The 18,002-nt window shown below is 49.6% G+C and overlaps 1 protein-coding gene across 27 annotated transcripts in view; it reads right to left on the bottom strand.

Annotated features, from left to right (window-relative positions):
• The window catches only part of EPB41 (erythrocyte membrane protein band 4.1), a 95,276-nt gene that overhangs the window by 75,087 nt on the left and 2,187 nt on the right, over positions 1–18,002 (bottom strand). For 25 of the 27 annotated variants that reach the window (XM_059868915.1, XM_059868924.1, XM_059868918.1 and 22 more), the window contains exon 2: positions 10,734–10,792. The exons of 1 other annotated variant lie outside the window; for it this stretch is intronic. The gene's annotated coding sequence lies outside the window, so the exon portion shown is untranslated. Of the gene's footprint in view, positions 1–606; positions 723–10,733; positions 10,793–18,002 lie in introns of those variants that run through there. One more of the 27 variants, XM_059868897.1, reaches the window with a different exon arrangement.

Below are 18,002 nucleotides of genomic sequence, written 5' to 3'. Positions count from 1 at the left end.
TGCAGAATCTGTCTTGGGCTGAGCCTCAGCTTTCTGACTTCCTGTACTCCATGTCACACACAGCCCCACGGAGCGGTGGCACACGAGCCGCGCACACAGATGCACTGGATTCGGTCACTGCAAACAAACAGATACACCGTGCACACTCACAGGGCAAACACAGACACGCTGCACACACACGCACAGTACGTACATACACATGGGGCACACTCACCTGGTGTGCAGCGACACACGGTGCACGGACACGCACTGCGTATACATGCAGTGCTCACACCAGTCACACCACACACTCCCGATACAAACTACACACACGGGGTGCTTGTGCAGACCACGCGTGCACACTCCAACACCCCACGTACACACACCCGTTACACGCACAGGCACACCATCCGCACACACTCGCTGTGCAGATGCTCTTGCGCAGATGAGCACACGCACTCACACAGTGCACAAACACACACGCGCACATACACGTGCCTGCCCGCACAGAGACCTCGGGCTCGCACCGACCCGCCGTGGGCGGACACGGACACACGGACACGGACGCACCGCGCAAAGGCCGCGCGCACTCCCCCGCGCCGCGCACACGCTCCCGCGCGCACTTACCCGGCCGCCCCCGCGCGCGGCGCCCGCCGGCCTCCCACCGGGCTCCGCAGAGCCCCCGCTGCGGTGCGGCACCCCGGGGCCGCGCCGTGCCGTGCCCAGCCAGTCGCTCTGCCTCTGTTCCTCCCCGCTCCGCGCCCGCAGCCACCCGCCCGCCCGCGGCTCTAACCCCCCCGGCCCGCCTCCTCCCCCGACAACACTGTAGTAAGTTCTCATTCGCCGAGGGCGAGGGGCGGGACGCCAGCGCCGCCTCGCCATTGGCTACGGGGAAACCGCGGCCGGCGGCGCGGGCGGAGGAGCGTGCGCCCCCTCCTGGCTCCCCCCATCCCGTTCTCTTCCGTTCCCTTCCGCGGGCGGCCCGGAGGGAGCGCCCGGAGCATTTTCCTGAGCCCGCCACAAGAACACCCGGGCAGCGAGAAGCTGAAATAACGGGATTACCGCCTGCTCCTGCCACGACCACACCCTCCCCCGCTAAACTGATGGTGGCGGGGGGGCGATAATTTGGCGCCGAACGGCCCCGGTAGGAAGGGGGCAGGAGGGGTCCTGCCCGCCTGTACCACGGGCGGCAGCGCCGCTCCCCCTCCCTCCGTGACCTAAATTTTAAATACCGTTCGCTGCCTCCCAGAGAAAGTCGTGGCGCAGCTCTGAAGGGAAACCCGGGGTGAAGAAGCAAGGAGGAGTGTATGAAGAAAGACGGGGGGGGGGGGGGGGGGGGGGGCGTTGGGTTTTTTTTATGCTGTTATAGTCTTCATTTTTTTAAGCATAAGTCCATACGTAATCGAACAGGTACTGCCTCGATCTTCTGGCAAGCCAAAAAAGCGACAATCGAGGCGGCTTGGTCAACAAGAAATGCCCCCAGGAGCCCAGCACAGCCCCACCGAGGGGCCTGCCCTGCCCCTTCTGTGGAATCCCGCACCTCCAGAATGACCTGGATTTTCCTCACTTACAGCCAAATTAGAATCAGTTATTTTTGTCAAGCAGAGCTGTCCAGCTTTCCCTGCCTTGTACATCAGAGCAAAACACACTGCCCAGTACCTCTTGAGCACTTCCAAAGGTTCCAGCAAAGCTGCTGCCAGCCTGCCCCGCTCAGGAACCAAATCCCCCTCATATATTTGCACAATTCCAAGATACGCCTGGCACTAAGGCATCTCCGTTTGTCTCCCATAGATAATTAAGGTCTCAGGCACATTATTCTGCTTGGATTAAGAACAACCACCCTGCCTCTTCATCAGCAGATAATACCCAAGGCTGATGCACCCTGGCTGGGATGGCTCCATCACTGGTACTGACCTAGCAAGGGCCACTCACACACCGAGGGCATTTGTGCTATATGAAGCTAAAAATACCCAGATTTTTAGAAAAAAAATTAACATGCTTCTCACAGCTATTTGCCCCTTCTCTTTTATGCGTCTACAACAGTCAGCTCTGCCAAGAAGAACAGAGCAGCTCCCTTATGTGTCAGTGTTGAGACCACTTGCAATAAGCTCCTTAACGAGAGGGAAGACAGGTATTTTTTGCCTTAAATCTGTACTACTTGGTGAATTCCTTGGACTTAGATGAGCATATCTCTTTAAAAAAAGACAAGATGGGAAAGGTCTGGCAGCTCCAAGTCGCTGCTCCTACATTAGGGACAGGTAATTCCTTTGAAACATGGCCCGAAGCTCTGACTTCAGTCCCCAGTGCAATAAATTAGCACATTTTAATAGCCCAGACAGTGCATGGAGGAATGACAGATGTTCAGTGCTGACCCACCACAACTGCTGCCTTTGCTACTGCTCACCCATGGGTGGGCTTAAAACACTGCCAGAAGAGAAATAGCAGTCCAATTGGCTTTGAAGAGAAAACCATGGAGCAAAGAAACCACAAGTTTTGGTTGGCAACAGCTTCTTGCAACTAAGAAAAACAAGCAAACAAACCCACACTGCTTCATTGTACATTACACACGGCAGATTACGTGGAGGAGAGACCAGGGCAACAAAAACCTTGCATCAAAGCGGCGATTTAACACCACATAGTGCATCATCCACTGCGCTCAGATCACCAGATGATCCCAACTCCATCTGCCAGCAGCTGAGAACAGAGAGCAGCAGCTCCTGCATTTTGTATTCCCAGGTGAAGCATTTATCCTCAGGGAGCACTAGTGCAAGCTGCTGACGCGCTTGGGATGCTGTCACCTCTTCAGACCCCAAACAAATGGCTGAGAGCTTGACTGGCTAAAAAGCTAAAGGAAGGGACACTAAAAAATTGAATTATTAAATACAAAAAGAGGCACTTGGTCTATGCCATGAGAGCCTGAAAAACATTCTTCTGGGGCAAGGGGATCTAAGCCCACATAAAGCAATTTTTTATAGGGAGCAGAAAACACGGGGAAAAAAGAGAAAAAGAAACCCACAGCCACCACTTTCATGAAAATAAACCCATCACCACACCACTTCAGCTGCAAGCCACTGGCTTAGCTTCTAACTTTTTCCTTCCTACATAGCCCCAAACTGACCTCTGAAATCCCATAGGAAGTAATGGAAATTTCTTAAATTCTTCACTATAAGAAGAGTTTGCCCTGTGCCAAGCCTGAATTGCACCTAATTAAAGAACTCTCCTGGTTACAGCTGGTTAAAGTCATTTTATGGGAGTCATTTAGAGACTGAGAATTATTTTATTAAGTCAGGATTTCTTGGTATTTGCCTGCTGGATACAGGAATAAGGACAGGAATTAGATTCATTTTAGGCATGCATTTGGGATCACTAAGGCAGAAGTTGTTCCTCACAAGGTGAAAGGCCACTGGGAGTGCTCAGATCCTGATGGATTCTGTCAGTGCAAACCAACTGGGTCATGGAGGACAATGCTAAACCCTGCCCTCTGCCTGGATAATGTGCAGGCACTTGCAAGCAGCTCAGTAGGACACACTGCAGCACCCTAGGAGTAACCAGACAGCAGATTAAATCTAGCTCAAGTTAAGTTCTTCATACAACAGATCTTTGTAAGGTGATCCAGCACTCTGTAGGCCCCACAAGATACACTCTAGGTAGGATTTGTTGCAAAACAGGGCTCCCACTTTATACCAGTGCTAGGGAACACTGCCCAGAGCATTACTGGCACAACAATAAAAGGCACAGAGCTCTCTCCTCTTTGCCCTGAGGAGCTTCTCCAGTGAGGAATTCCCAGTCTAAACAAAGCAATTGTGCATCACACCGGTGCTGTGCTCCCTTCCCCAAAACAAGCAGGATTTAAAGTGAAGAGAAATACTTGGGATTACACCAAGTTCCAGGGAAATAAAAAAATTAGGCTGGTCAGATGAATCCTATCTCTATCCTGCTCTAAATGAGCTGTATTACGCACCCATATGTGAATACACAATAGGCACACTCTGTCTCCCTTTCTCACACTCACACACTTTGCACACAGGTGATGGTCTCCATTGCAGCAGCAGCCATTTCACAAGAGCAAACAAGGTGGGAGGAGAGCAGGTGGCTCAGTTTTGCCAGTTCCTGGCCCTCTGCCCTTGGCTCCTCTTCCAGCTTTGCTGTCACCGTCAGCAGTGCTGATCTGGCCATGAGCAGAAGACAAGAATGAGGAGGAAAGGAAACCTCCTTTTGACTTCTCAAGCTTTGTGTTCCTGTAAAATGGTGATCTAGAATTAAGATATTGCAGGTAAATGATTCACCTGGAAGGAAAGAATGCTTCAACTAATGCTGCATTTCTCCCCTGCCCACCCCTCTCTCCAGCACAGAATTCACTGCTGAAAAAGCCTCTGACAGGCTGAACTGCAAATTCAAGGAATTTTCACTAAGGTCTAGAACACTTGCACTGCTTTGCTACAACTCATGGTGTGCACAGTGAAGGCAACCTGAAACATCTATACTCACCTGGCTCTGTATCAAGTATTTAACCAAAGATTAAATCTAGTCCAGCCCATCATAATACTCTCCAAAACCAACTATTGATTCATTGCTGAGATAGTTATTAAAGGGCCAAGAAGCACCCTCCATAGCTAAAGAGACTGAGTGATTTAGGTATTGGAATCACACTTGGCATCAGGGCAGTTCACCTCCAATTTTGCTAAATCCAAACTGCTTGTGCCATCCTTTTCTTTGTGGTGTCCTTCTGGAGAATTTTCTTTTGTTGGCTGTAATTTGTAGCCTTCAAAAGCTGCTGTTGCTAAACTACAACCGTGTGTTCTCCCATGGGCACAAGAATCCCATTTTTTAGCCATTAGATCTTTTTGGTACTGGGCTGGCTCATATGGATCCCTTTTGGGCAGATGGGAAAAGCAGAGGGGGTGGCTAGGAACTAAGTCTGTACACCCAGGAATTCCCATCCCACCTGCAATCTGGTTAACTGATACAACAAGCTCCCATCATGAGTTTCATTGATTTGTATGAAGCTGATGTTCATTTGAGTCAGTGTCTTGCAGCACAGCAGACAAACTCCAAGAATAAAGAGGAATAAAACAGAAGAGGAGCTTCAGTTCTCTCCAGGCTGTGTGCCAGTGCAGGGAAGAACAGCTCCTGGAGAGTCAGCTTTGTTTAGACTTAGGGCTTAGAGTCAGCACGTAAAGCACATTTCTGCCAAGATGCACCATTAACAATTAGAGGAGGTCAGCTGCAGCACTGCAGGATCGAGTGCTCATATGGGCAATGTTTCTACATTGACAGAGAAATACTTTTCCTCTCAAGTGTGAGTAGGACGTATTAAACACACAAGTGTCTGCACTGAAAGGATCTATAGAGAGCTTAACAAATCCTGGAGCATAGGTGATGCTGTGAATTCAAGCAATGCAGGCTAAGGAAAAGGCAGAGTCAGTGTGGCATGAGCCAGAGCTCCAGAAACAACCTAAGAAAACTGACTGAACCATGGAAAGAACCATCACAGGAGCCTCAGACTGTCCCACAACACACTCATCTCCATCACCTTGAGAGCTCACCCTCCTTCCAAGCATTTACTAGGATCTCATTTCCCAGTGGTCACAGTGAAGAACTAAAACCAGAGGAGTGTGCTCACAAACAGCACTCGACTCCTTATCCGTCTTTCAGGAATGCTGCTGGAAACTCCTATGTTTGGGCAGCAGGAAGAAGTTCAAGTCCTTGTGTCAGCCTCCTAATCCAACAGGACCAGCCAGCCTGGCCAGAGAGGCAGCTGTTCCTTCAGCGGGGGACAAGCTCAGCTATGCAGCCTTTCTTGAAATGCACCCAAAAATAACAGTGCCACCTAGAGACCAGAGCTTCATCAGGGAGGCAGCCAAGCTGCACTACAAACAAAAGATGTCAGGGACTGATTTACCCCTCATATGGATGAGGAGTCAAACTGTAGCCAGGAGAGGCTCTGGCTTCTTTAAATAACACCAGGTAGGTGTGTTTTCAACTGCAGCTTCTCCCCAGAAAGGCACCAACTCAGTGGAGGAGATTCGACTCCATACTGTTACGCTCTTTTTGGGCAAAGAGCACCCCTTGGCTTCAAAATGCTTAGAGCTCTTTGGTATGGGGAAGAGCAGTTTCAAGACCAGGGTTTATTTAGGACTATTTAACTTTACCTAGCAGTAAGTTTGAGGCAGATGCTAGGCAGAGAGCGTTCGAGTCTGCACTAACATATCCCATGCAATCCAAAGGCCACGAACTCAGCTCTAGTCAACAGACAGCAATTGGTGATTGAAGGCTAGACCTGTGCATCAGTGACAGACCCCTGGCAAAACCTAACATTTATTTAAATTAAACTTTAACTGTGGAGAACAAATACAACTTCTAACTACTATTTTTTCCACAAATAAGAGCCAAAGCTCTGCACCACCTTGGTCAGCACCGCGTCCCCTGCTTGACATGTCCTTGGAGCTCGCAGGATTTGTCTTGAGCTACTGAACTGGATCAATCTTGTCACTTTGAGTCCTGCCTATGGATGTTCCCAGAACTTGATAGAGCTCAGCCAAAGTCTGCCCAGAGGCATTTCTGCAGGTGCACAATGATTAATTGGCACACATTTCCATATCACAAATTAAAAAGACCTCAGCTTGCTTGAAATGCAGTATATTAACCTCTGAAACTGGCAGTCATGGATACCAGCTTCAAAAAGATGAATATCAATAAGACAGAATCCCAGAGGATAGCATCCCACTGCTGCCAGATTTTCTGGAGCTCAAAATAAGGCATTTTGAGGCATTTTAAGGTAGTAACTTTACATGCTTATTTTACTAAGAGAACCCAAAGTGGTTCATATTAACAGATAGAATCCAAGAAATTGAGGAGGGTGAGGGGGATAACGTTGCGAAGGAAAGCTGTGGGCATGGATGGAGAGACAGGGAGCCGAGGGCAGGAAGCATACTGCCATTGTCACAGTTAGATGCCAAGACTCTGAAAAGGTTTGTTACTAAAATAAATAACTCTGTTAGTTCAGGGTGTTCTGCAGGTCCACTGAGGCTGCACAGTACCGGTGCACACAGTAAATCTCTGGAGCAGGAGATGCAGCAGCAGCAGCTTGGAGATGCCAGTCTCACCCTGCATTCACTGCAGGCTGCATCAGAAAAGCTAATCATTAAGCTGCCATCTTTTATTTCTAATTATTTGTCTCCACAGCAGGGTTTCTCCAACCATCAAGCAAAAGGCAAGCAAGTCTCAAAGGCATAACTGTTTTGAAGTGGGCTCACAGCTGCCACAGCATGAATGCCTCTCCAAGAACAGTAGCAACTGTTCTGCATGGCCCACGGAGCTGGGAGGGAAAGCATCTCTGTTTAGGCTGGTTTTCAATGTCGGTTTTTAGGTCAACCAAAACAGCTTTTCTTATGCAACAGAAAGCTCACTTGTTTAGGAGTTTTTGCTTTCATTTAATTAGATGGTAATTCAGAGGGCAGCACTGCTATTCTGAACACCACAATGAGAACTGTTTGCACTGCTTTACTAAGCAACAAAGTGAAAACACTGAGCTAAACTGGCTCTAGAACTTGACACCACGTTAGAGACCACAGTCTCCTCTGACAGAGTGGGACAAGTGGAAGAGATACCTTGCTGCCCCTTTTCCATAGAATCATGGAATCATTTAGGTCAGAAAAGCCCTTCAAGATCAAAGAGGCTAACCATTTACCCACCACTGCCAAGCCCACCACTAACCCATGCCCTTAAGTGCCACATCTACATGGATTTTGAACCCCCCCAGGGATGGGGACTCCATCATTGCCCTGGGCAGCCTGTACCAGTGCTTGATGACCTTTTCCATGAAGAAGTTTTTCCCTAATGTCCAACTTAAACCTCCCCTGGAACAGCTTGAGGCCATTTTCTCTCATCCTGTCCCTTGTTCCCTGACCAATCCCTTCCAGGCTGCCCCCTTCTGTCAAGGAGTTGTGGAGACACAGAAGGTACCCCCCAAGCCTCCTTTTCTCCAGGGTGAGCCGCCCCAGCTTCCCCAGTTGCTCCTGCTGCTCAAGCCCCTTCTCCAGCTCTGTTCCTTTCCCTGGACACGATCCAGGCCCTCAATGTCTTTCTTGTTGTGAGAGGCCCAAAACTGATGCCAGGATTCAAGGTTTGGCCTCACCAGTGACCAGTACAGGGGACCTCCCTAGACCTGCTGGCCACACTAGTGCTCGTACAGGCCACATGACATTTGCCTTCTTGCACACCTGGGCTCATGTTCAGGCACTGTCAACCAACAGGAGAGGTTAAAGAAAATCTCACTGAAAGGTGCTGGAAGCCTCATTTGTTCTTCCTCTTTGGGCTATGTGTAAACAAGAACTAAGGAGAGACCCAAATTTACAACACAACAAGCTGTTCAAGGGCCCTGCAAAGCAGTGCCCTTCTCCAGGTCACCCATGAATTCTAGGATAGAAAGAAACAACATGTATAGATAGATAACAGCACACAGCTTCCAGCATCACCAGTGCCACTGTATGGAAAAGCAGAGCCCAAACATAGCCCATGAATGGACACTCTGCACTTACCATCACAGACACAGCTCTGAACAATTTTTCAGCAGCGACCTCACCTTGGATTTCTTGACAGGCTTTAAATAATGGCAACATATGTGAATCTCAGCTTGAAGGTCCCCAACAGAGAGGGTTTTCTAGCATTTTCAGCATTTTCCTTCACGGTTTCTGCCCCGCAGCTGCTCCCAACTTCTCTCCATGGAAGCTGCTGGCGTGTTACTTTGCCCAACACTTACTAGGTCAGGAGAGGAGACTACATTACTAAATTTATATTTAATATAAATATATCACTAAAACTCCTATGCATTTTTTGTTTACCTATGAGATAAGCTAGGCTTAAAGATGGAGAGGCAATCTGAGCCTGCTGTTTTCTCTGCTGAGTGAAGGCCAGGGCTGTCCCTGAGCCAGTGATACTGTACCACACCCCCTTTATCTTTGCTATCCCTAACAAGAGATGGTTTTCTTGTTTGCTGACAAAGACTGACACCAATTATTCAGCAGCAAATTTCATCTCATATCATGATCAAAACCTCCACAGCGTGTAACCAGCAGGATCACCAAAATGCAATTCTCTCCCCTCTGTGCAATATGTGCAAGAAAACAGACAAAAGTAACATGGAGACTGCTCTTGGGAGAGCAAACCAGAGATGGTCCAGGTTATCAGTGCTTTGCAAGGGAGAAATTCACCCTTGACCAGAGACTTGTCATACAGAGATAGCCAGATGGGTGACTGTCCTGAGGGCCTGCTCAAGCACTGAGCAGGAAGACTCTCTGGCCAAAGATTTGCTCCAGGTTACCCTGGCATAGCTGCTGTGCTGGTACAGCTTTGCCTCTCCCTAACCCATTCCAACCATCATGCAAGTGAGCACTTGTATCTTGCTCCACATCCAAGCTCATTGCAGCTTCCAGCTGTACCTTCCACACGGAAGAGTTTTATTCTGCATTCAAATGGCTGCTGGGTGTTTGGTGGGGTTGGAGCTCAACACCTCTGACCAAGGCAGGTTTTCTAGTTTATTAACAATCCTGCTTTTGGAGATTTGGTAGCAAAGCTCATTCAGATCAGGAGGCATGCTCATCTTTCAAATATAGTGCTTGCTTCTGAGTAAGAACAACAGGTTTATGCTTGGATTTGATTCATCTCTCCTGCCCTGCCATAAGGCATTGTATAATGATGTCAAGTTTAAGAATAAAGCAATCTGTTCTCAGCACCTTCCTCTGCTTTCACTTCAAGTTTTTCATCAATGACTGGCAGCACATGAAACACTCAGGCACGGAACAGAGCTGCTCTAAATGTGCTCAGCCCTTTCCCTTACTAGGAGAGGAGAGGGTGTTACTGCAGGAGTGACAGAGAGGGGAAAGCTTAGCAGGAGGATAATTTGAATTTAAAATAGAAAAAAAGTAAATTTGAACTTACTGAAGTTTCCAGAGAACACAACCTCGATGCAAAGGCACCCAGAGAAAAAACATCACAAAGAAGATCCCTTCCTTCCCTCCACCCTGAGCACACAGACCTTGTCCTCAGAGGCTTTAATATACAAACACCACCTCACAGCCAAGTTCATGGCAGGCACCAAACCTCTGCAGGGAAACCATCAGAATCCACCCCACCAGGGCAATTTTTCCCCTATGCAAAGCAGGTGCTCCATGAACACAAACTGAAATTATCAGTGCCTAATGCTCTTCTCCAAGTTTGACACACATTTCCCCTCCTCTCCTGCCAGAAGGGCCTCAGCCTCCTGTCCATGCCCTGGAAACATGACCCAAACACCCATGGTTTGCAAAGTAGTCCAGTACCATCAGAGAGCCCCTTTCATAACCACAGTGCTGACTTGCCACCAACAGATGTCAGGAGACATCCTGGGAAGAACAGGAAGCATTGCTTTCCATTCGCAAAAATATTTTCCCTTCCATTTGCTCACTTGCTGGCACTCAAGTGTGCTTTTATCCCCAGGTCAGTGCTCCACAGCCTAGGCCGGTAGGAAAAACTACTACTGGGGGCTTCTTCATATTATAAAATACAGCAATTTCCAGGCCAGCTAAGGGCTTTTCAATATCCTAAATCTTGACACACACACAGACAATAAATCATAGTGTTTGACAACAACCAATGCTTCAGAGTTTAAGACAGAATAAATAGGTCAGTTCATTATTTAAATAGGACCGATAATTAAGTCAAAGCAACTTGTTTCAACTATTTCTGCCCACTGATCTAACAAAGCAGGTACTTACCCAGAGATGAGAGAGCCAGGCCAACCACACAGGCGAAGCACCAAAATCCATCACGGGGCAGTGGATGGAAGAGAAAGGAGAAGAGACGCTGGTTAAAAAGCAGCTCTGGCTAAACACGAAAAACCCATATGCACCCACCAGAAAAACCCAAGCCACAAAGCCAAAAGGTCACACTTGCACCCACATGAGCAAGGCAACAGAGCAAACTTCAGTATCTGACTCTTCCAGAAGTGAAGGTGGAACCGGATGTTCACGGTCAGCCACTTCTTAGAAACGTAAACACCAAGTGGGGAAGGAAAAAAAAAAAAAAAACAACACCAACCAAAAACATCAGCTCGGCATTACCTAACGCTGATTATACAGTGAGCAGTGACGTAGGCACCCCCTGCCTGCCAGCCTCCGGTGAGTACCGCCTCCCGTGAGTAACCCCTACGGTGAGTACCGCCTCGCGTGGGCACGGGCCGGGCTCTGCCGAGCTCCGGGCACAACCGGGCTGCAGGAGCAGCGGGCTCCGTGGAGGCTGCGGGCTGGCCCCGTGCAACTTCTGCGCCCGTCCAGCTCCTCCGGACTTACATAACTTCTCGTGTAAACTTCTGAAGAGCTGGACACAGCCCAGCGCCGCCGGTCCCGGCTCCACAGGCCTCCAACTGAGCCCTCTAGTGGGCTTCAAAAATTCCACAAAACACCAGAGCCTTAATTTAATTACCACTCGGCCAGAGGCTACTAAACCCTAATCCTCTCAACAAAAGGATCATTAAGTAAATGAAGAGATTCAAGAGAGCAACGGTGCTCCCAGCCGCGGCAAGGCTGGCTGTGTGCTCCGGTGGGCACACACCAGGGTCTGAAATTCAGCCAGATCCCCAGCCCATGCAACAGCCCCACTGAAGGTACAGGGACCTGCCTCACATAAGCACACGGTTGAACACTCGTGGCACAAGGTGGACTCAACAGTCACGCTGCCATGCCAGAGAATCACAGAATCATGGAATGGTTTGTGTTGGAAGAGACCTTAAAGCTCATCTCATTCTAACCCACTGCCACAGGCAGGGACACCTTCCACTAGACTAGGTGGAAATTTGGGCACAAGCCTATACCCATCCTTTGGGATGCACCTCGATGCCTACAGTCCTGGTGCCATCATCTCCATCAAGACTAAAAACCCAAACTACTGAACCAGGAGAGCAGATGGAGCACCATTTATTTTTTAAGTGTTATTATCCAGCCTGGATGCAGGTAGAGACCAGCTCTCCTTTCAAGAGGAAGCCTCAGTCCCTCAGCTGAAGGCTGGGAAAACACCTTCCTCTTGCCCAGCCTTGGAAGCATGAACAGCAGGAAGGGCTCTCCTCACCAAGAAGCTAGGGTATACCTTGGCAGAAGAATTCACAGCACACAGGGTATAGTCAGGGAAAAGCCTTCACAGTCAAAGGTTCCCAGCCCACATACCTTCACCCCAACGTGATAGGAATGGAGATCTTGCCCTTTGCAGGTGGCTCTCTTGGAAAGTCACCTTCAACTTCTGAGCCACACAGAGGATCCAGAGCAGCTCTCAGGAGCACATCCATGAGACAGCTCATTAGTGCGGTGAACAGCAGCAGAAGAGCCTAATTACAGGGCAGGAATCATTCCCACATAACCTACCCAAGAAATGCAGGGTTTCTCCAGGGTTTGGATGCCAGCAGCAGCCTCCGCAGGGCCATGCTGCCCCACAGGTCAGGCATTCCTCAAAAGCGCCCACAGCCAGTGTCACCTCTGCCCATGGTGAGCAGGATCCCAGCTGGGGCTGCAAATGGTCTGCAGAGCCTCAAGCTCCAAATGTGAGAAAACAAGATGAGGAAGAATTCAGGTGTTGCTCACCTGTAGGCACTGGTCCCCTTATTTTGGTGCTGTGTGTGAGTACCCCAGTCTCCAAAGCAGATTTTGAGGCTCAAATCAAGCAGTTCACCAGGACAGACACAGCAATAGCTGCTGGTGGGGTACATCCCAGAGGCTGCCAAAACCTGGCAGGGTTTTTTGGATGACCAGGAGATGCTTTAGTGTACTATCTCTCCTCAGACTAACACAGCCTTCCCTGGTACCTCAGCCCTCCAAGAGGCTGGCCAAACTGGTCACAGACCCTCCATGTTTGGGACTGAATGCTGGAGAGCATTCACAGAGGTTTCCATTTTTAGTCTTTGCCCCTGTCTCCTCTGTGCATCTCCTCGAGATGCACCTTCAGGGTAGAGTTGACACGTCAATGCCTCCTTGCCCAAAGGTGTGAATGTGTTCGCAGGGGTCCCAGGATGAGGGAAGAGACGAGAATCTTGACTCCATGTTTCAGAAGGCTTGATTTATTATTTTATGACACATATTATATTAAAACTATACTAAAAGAATAGAAGAAAGGATTTCATCAGAAGGCTTGCTAAGAATAGAAAAGGAATCAATAACAAAGGTTTGTCTCTGAGCTCTGGACAGCTGGACTGTGATTGGCCATTAATTAAAAACAACCACATGAGACCAATCACAGATCCACCTGTGGCATTCCACAGCAGCAGATAATCATTGTTTACATTTTGTTCCTGAGGCCTCTCAGCTTCTCAGGAGGAAAAAATCCTAAGGAAAGGATTTTTCATAAAACATGTTGGTGACACAAAGGTGCAGAACAACTGCTCCCAGAGCTAATGAGGATGTCTTGCTCTGACCCTGGGCAGTTTTCAGCATAGCCAGAATAAGCAGTCCTCTCTATGTTCACCTCCTGGGAAAACCCGAAGAGCTCCCATCTCCCCAGCCTGGGAAAGAACACAGATGGTCACAGAGATTAAAGCATACAGAGAATTAACCACCCTATGCAAATGAACTTCTTCATCCAGCCCAGCATTGCCAGGTGGTTTGAGGTCCAGCACTTGGATGTGATCATCATGGCTTGCTGAGCTCCAATAACAGCCTTGTATTGACTAGGACAGGGGTCAGGAAGCTGAGCAGGATGAAGACAATTTGTAGGGAGGGAAGGATGCAAACTGCCAGAGCCAGGCAGCTGCCGAAATCACATTCACTTCATGCTACAGCAGAAGAAAAAGCAGCAGCGCCAAAAACAACCCTGGTCAGCAGCACAGATCAATTCTGAACTTGCATATCTCGTGTGTTCCCACTCAAAGGCAGCTCAGATGGACCAAGCAGTGCTGCAACCACAACATGAGCCATCTGCAACCCTGGACGCTGCTCACACAGCACCAGGTGCCCAAGGGATGGCAGAAGAAAACCCATACTGGCTCCTGCTGTCTTTCCTAGAAGGCTGAAGTCTTAGCACCCAGCTGAGGCATGGGATCTGTCAGCACAGCACACTGGGATGGGGCCACATAACCTACCCAAGAAAGGCAGGGTTTCTCCAGACTACCTCTCAGGTAGGACCTGCACTTCAAACCCACCAGCAACAGGTTTAGGTCTTATTTCATTTGTACTCAAAATCATTTTACTTTACTTTAACACTTTAAAAATATTCCAGCGGGTGTGGACATATTGCTCAGCCAGTGCCCAGCTACCAATGGATCCTCAGGGCCAGGTGCCATGTCATGATGCACATGACTGTGTTTGCTATTTAAAAGCCTTCACTCTGTACCCAAGGAAATTCTCGAGCAGTGCTGACCTCATCTGCCAGCCTGTGAGCCTCTGAGCAGCCACGGATTGGCCAACCCCGGCCATATGGGAGGAGTTCACCTCCAGGTCAGACACAGCGCCTCCAGCACAACATCAACACAGACGCACAAAGTCACCTTATAGCTCAACATGGCTCTGTGCCAGGCTAACATCTGCCCTTCCTCATTCCCACACTCAACGTTTGAGTTTACCCAGGGGCAGGGAGGCAACTCATGCTGTCCTGTCCAATACATATCCTCAGCAGGGACAAAGGGCTCCCTTCAAGTTCTGAAGTGCCTACAAGCAGCTTATCCATCTCCAAGGGGTTTTGGAAAGTGGATACAAAAATACAAGCCCTTGGATGGCTGGTACTATCCAGTGAGCACCTAAACCACCACAGCCATCAGAGATCAGGTCACGGAGGTCACATACAAGATGAATACACAGCTGCCTTAACACCCTGGTGATGCTTTGAGGCACCAGTCCACCCCACTTCCCCCCACAAAGCTGAAATCAGTGCCAACACCAAGTTTTCCAGGCCCTAAGGCTCAGAGCCTCCCTGTAGCTGCCCTGTACTGCCTTGTTAGCAACACCTACCAGATTGCTGTAATGCCACTGCAATCAACTCTGAAGGCTCCCAGCATGTGTCAAGCCTTATGCCCCCTCCTTAAATACAGCTCTGGTCAATTACATCTGTGGCCAGATGTAATTACCTATATAAAAGGCACTCAAAGCCAACTCTAATAAGAAGATGTATTCATACTGTTAGGCTGAGGTTCCACCTCCTCTGCTGCTTTCCAGGGCTCAAAAACTTGCCTCACAGTAAGTGGACCAGCAAGAACTTCACCCCATTCCTTGTTACAAAACCTGCTTTTCCAAGGAATGGAAAGAAAAGTCGGGTTTCTCAATCATTTATCCACAAACGAGCAGGATTTCTTTGTTTAACTGAATAGCACATGGGGGCTTTATTTGTGTTGGCAGAGGGCTTTGGGGTGAGCAAATGGAGGAGCAAGGGCAGGCCCCATACCCCAAAACACTTCTCAGGGGCCAGGAAACACATCCAGCCTTACACAGGCCGGGATGGGCCTGGGGTGGCTCCCACAGCATCACTATCTTCCCAGAGGGGTTCCCAGCTGCCACAAATCACCAGGAAGTCACCACCAGGGTTGACACAGCACAACAAAACACCCCAAGTTCCCATCACGCCTCTTCTCCTAAAATCTGCCAACAAGTGGCAGTTTTGGAGCCTTCCTGGAGCCTCAGGGTCTGAGAGGTTAAGACAGCAAAAAGTTGTCCCAACACAGCATTTGTGTCCTGACACAGGCTCTGAGCTGGGAGCCCAGATGATGTTTGTGTGAGCCCTGCCCATGGCGCCCCATCCTCATCTGGTAGTCCAGGCTTTTCCCAGGGGGGATTGGTGGGGGGGGAGCATCAGGAGGGGACTAGACAGAAACCATACTAATTGGATAGACAGAGAGTCCTGCAGCCCTACAAAGCTGTGAACAGCTGCTCAGAACCTCTTGTGAACCACAAAAATAGTTTCATCTACAGAGAATGGATTAAACGCCACAAACACCCTTTTCTTCCCTCTGGGTAAAGAGCATTTTCCCCCACTGTGGTCCCAAAGCAAAATCCAGCTCTGCAGATCAAACCAGGAAATTTAGCAAACTTTGAGCAGGAACAATAGCAGAAGGATTTTCCAGACGTTCAAGCTTGTTTGGCAAGTCCCAGATTATGTAAAGCACTGCTCTGCCATTGTCGGGGGAAGCTGTGCCCTGTGCCAGAGCCAGCTGGCACCACATTGCCCACCCAGCACTGCCTGCATCAACAAGGGCAGCAGGGCTTGTGCAACTCCACAGACTCCTTCCCTGCACTTTCACTGCAGCAGCCACTGCCTTTCATTTTACACTGCATTGTTTTGTGATTAACCATCTTCCCAGGGTCTCGGTTTTCCAACCCATCCTGCCCACCTTTTTGGTGGCCTGCACTAAGACTCTTGTTTGTGTCTACAGGATGGCTTTACCATGGCTGTGCCCAGAGGTGAAGGATCCTTTCCATGGCTTAACTAATCCTTGGCTTTTCTGCCAACTGATTTATGCCAGAGGGCTGAAGCTGTTATCGCTGTGCACACATCCTCTGGGAAAACAACACAAGAGCCTGAACTCATTCCACATTCAGCACTCAGCTGGAAAAACCCCTGAGGCAGGCAGGATGGTAGCCGGCATCCCTGGTACCCGGCTCCACGCAGGACCCATGTGCCCTGGCAATGGCCTCCCGTGGTCCCGGTGCATTTACCTAATTAAGACTTAATGAAGTACGGAGATCTATTGTGAGCCTGGCAGGGGAGCAGATGTGCCCCCTGAACCCAACCATTGCCAAGGAAAGTGCACTGCTGTCTCCAGGGTGAATCAGCAGGAAAAGCTCAGGCCGGGATGCTCAGCCCTGCAAATTCCAGACCCTGGAGCTTTCTCAGAGCAGGGATGGAAAATGCTCTGGTCATCAGCAGCCTCTAGTGGGGAGAGATGGGCAGCCGTGGTGGCTGCTTTGGCCAGACCCCACAGCCCCAGCCAGCCCACCCTGGCTGTTCCCACCAACTCAGAATGGGATGGCATGACAAAGTCCCAATATGAGGGACCCGAACCATCATGGCCTCATGGGGATAACTGCTGTGTGAGTGCTCATCCACCAGGTGCTAGTCCCAGGCTAAATAGGGACAACTAACTGCAGCCCTTCCTGGGGAATCCCAGCACAGAGCTCACTCAAATCACTGCATGAAGCAAAACTCATAAAAAGGACAACCAAGACATCCCCCTCTTTCCTGGGCAGCTCAGTGAGAGACACCTCTGGGCTAATGATGGGCAAGTCCGCCCCCTTCCCAAATCACACCTCCAACCACAGCATCCAGAGTCGCCAAGAGCCAATTATGACTCTTCCAGCCACCACAGCCTCAAGCCTCTTCCCGCAACCGTGAACACAAAGGTGAAACACTGCTTAGCAGAGACAGGACAATTCCTGCCCTCTGGGACAGGGACCACCTGCAATTTGCCTTCCCCTCTGAGGAATAGCTGGGGAGGGAGCTCAGAAAAACCTTGCTATATATTAAATCAGTGATATAACTCCAAAGTACCCTCCCTTGAAAAACAGCTGATGTTTTGCCTTTTCTCTGAGAAATCCTTTCCCCACCATTGGCTCCGAAAGGACCATGCCAGCCTGGGGGGATGCACGGTGCAGAGCACTGCGGCTGCAGGCAATTCCAGCAGCTGCCAGACTGCGCGTCAGGAAGAGGGAGCCTCATCCCAGCAGCACCGCTGTAGATGAGAAGGCACTTTCTGTCTTCAGCAGGTTTCAAGTCTGCTTGGAAAGGCCTGAAGTTGCTCCTAAGCATGAGGAAAAGCAAAGTGAAGGGACAGGAGAGGCCCAAAACCACAGACCATGTTGAGCACAACCATGGGAAGCAGTTTGATGCACAGATCAACATTTTGCTTCTGCTGATTTGCCGTTATCGTCACCACAAGCAGAAGCAGCACATGCCCCACTTTGTCAGAGAAACTGAGGGGCTGCCAGCACCATGAACTGGAGGAGACCCACGTCTATACAGGCCCCGGAACTGGGAGAGGAACTGTACTCGTGGGGGGATGCAAACTGTTCCACAAGTTT

The sequence above is a fragment of the Haemorhous mexicanus genome, chromosome 27 (genome assembly GCF_027477595.1).
Source record: "Haemorhous mexicanus isolate bHaeMex1 chromosome 27, bHaeMex1.pri, whole genome shotgun sequence".
Classification (NCBI taxonomy): Eukaryota; Metazoa; Chordata; class Aves; order Passeriformes; family Fringillidae; genus Haemorhous; species Haemorhous mexicanus.
This window is presented reverse-complemented; position numbering and strand designations above follow the sequence as displayed.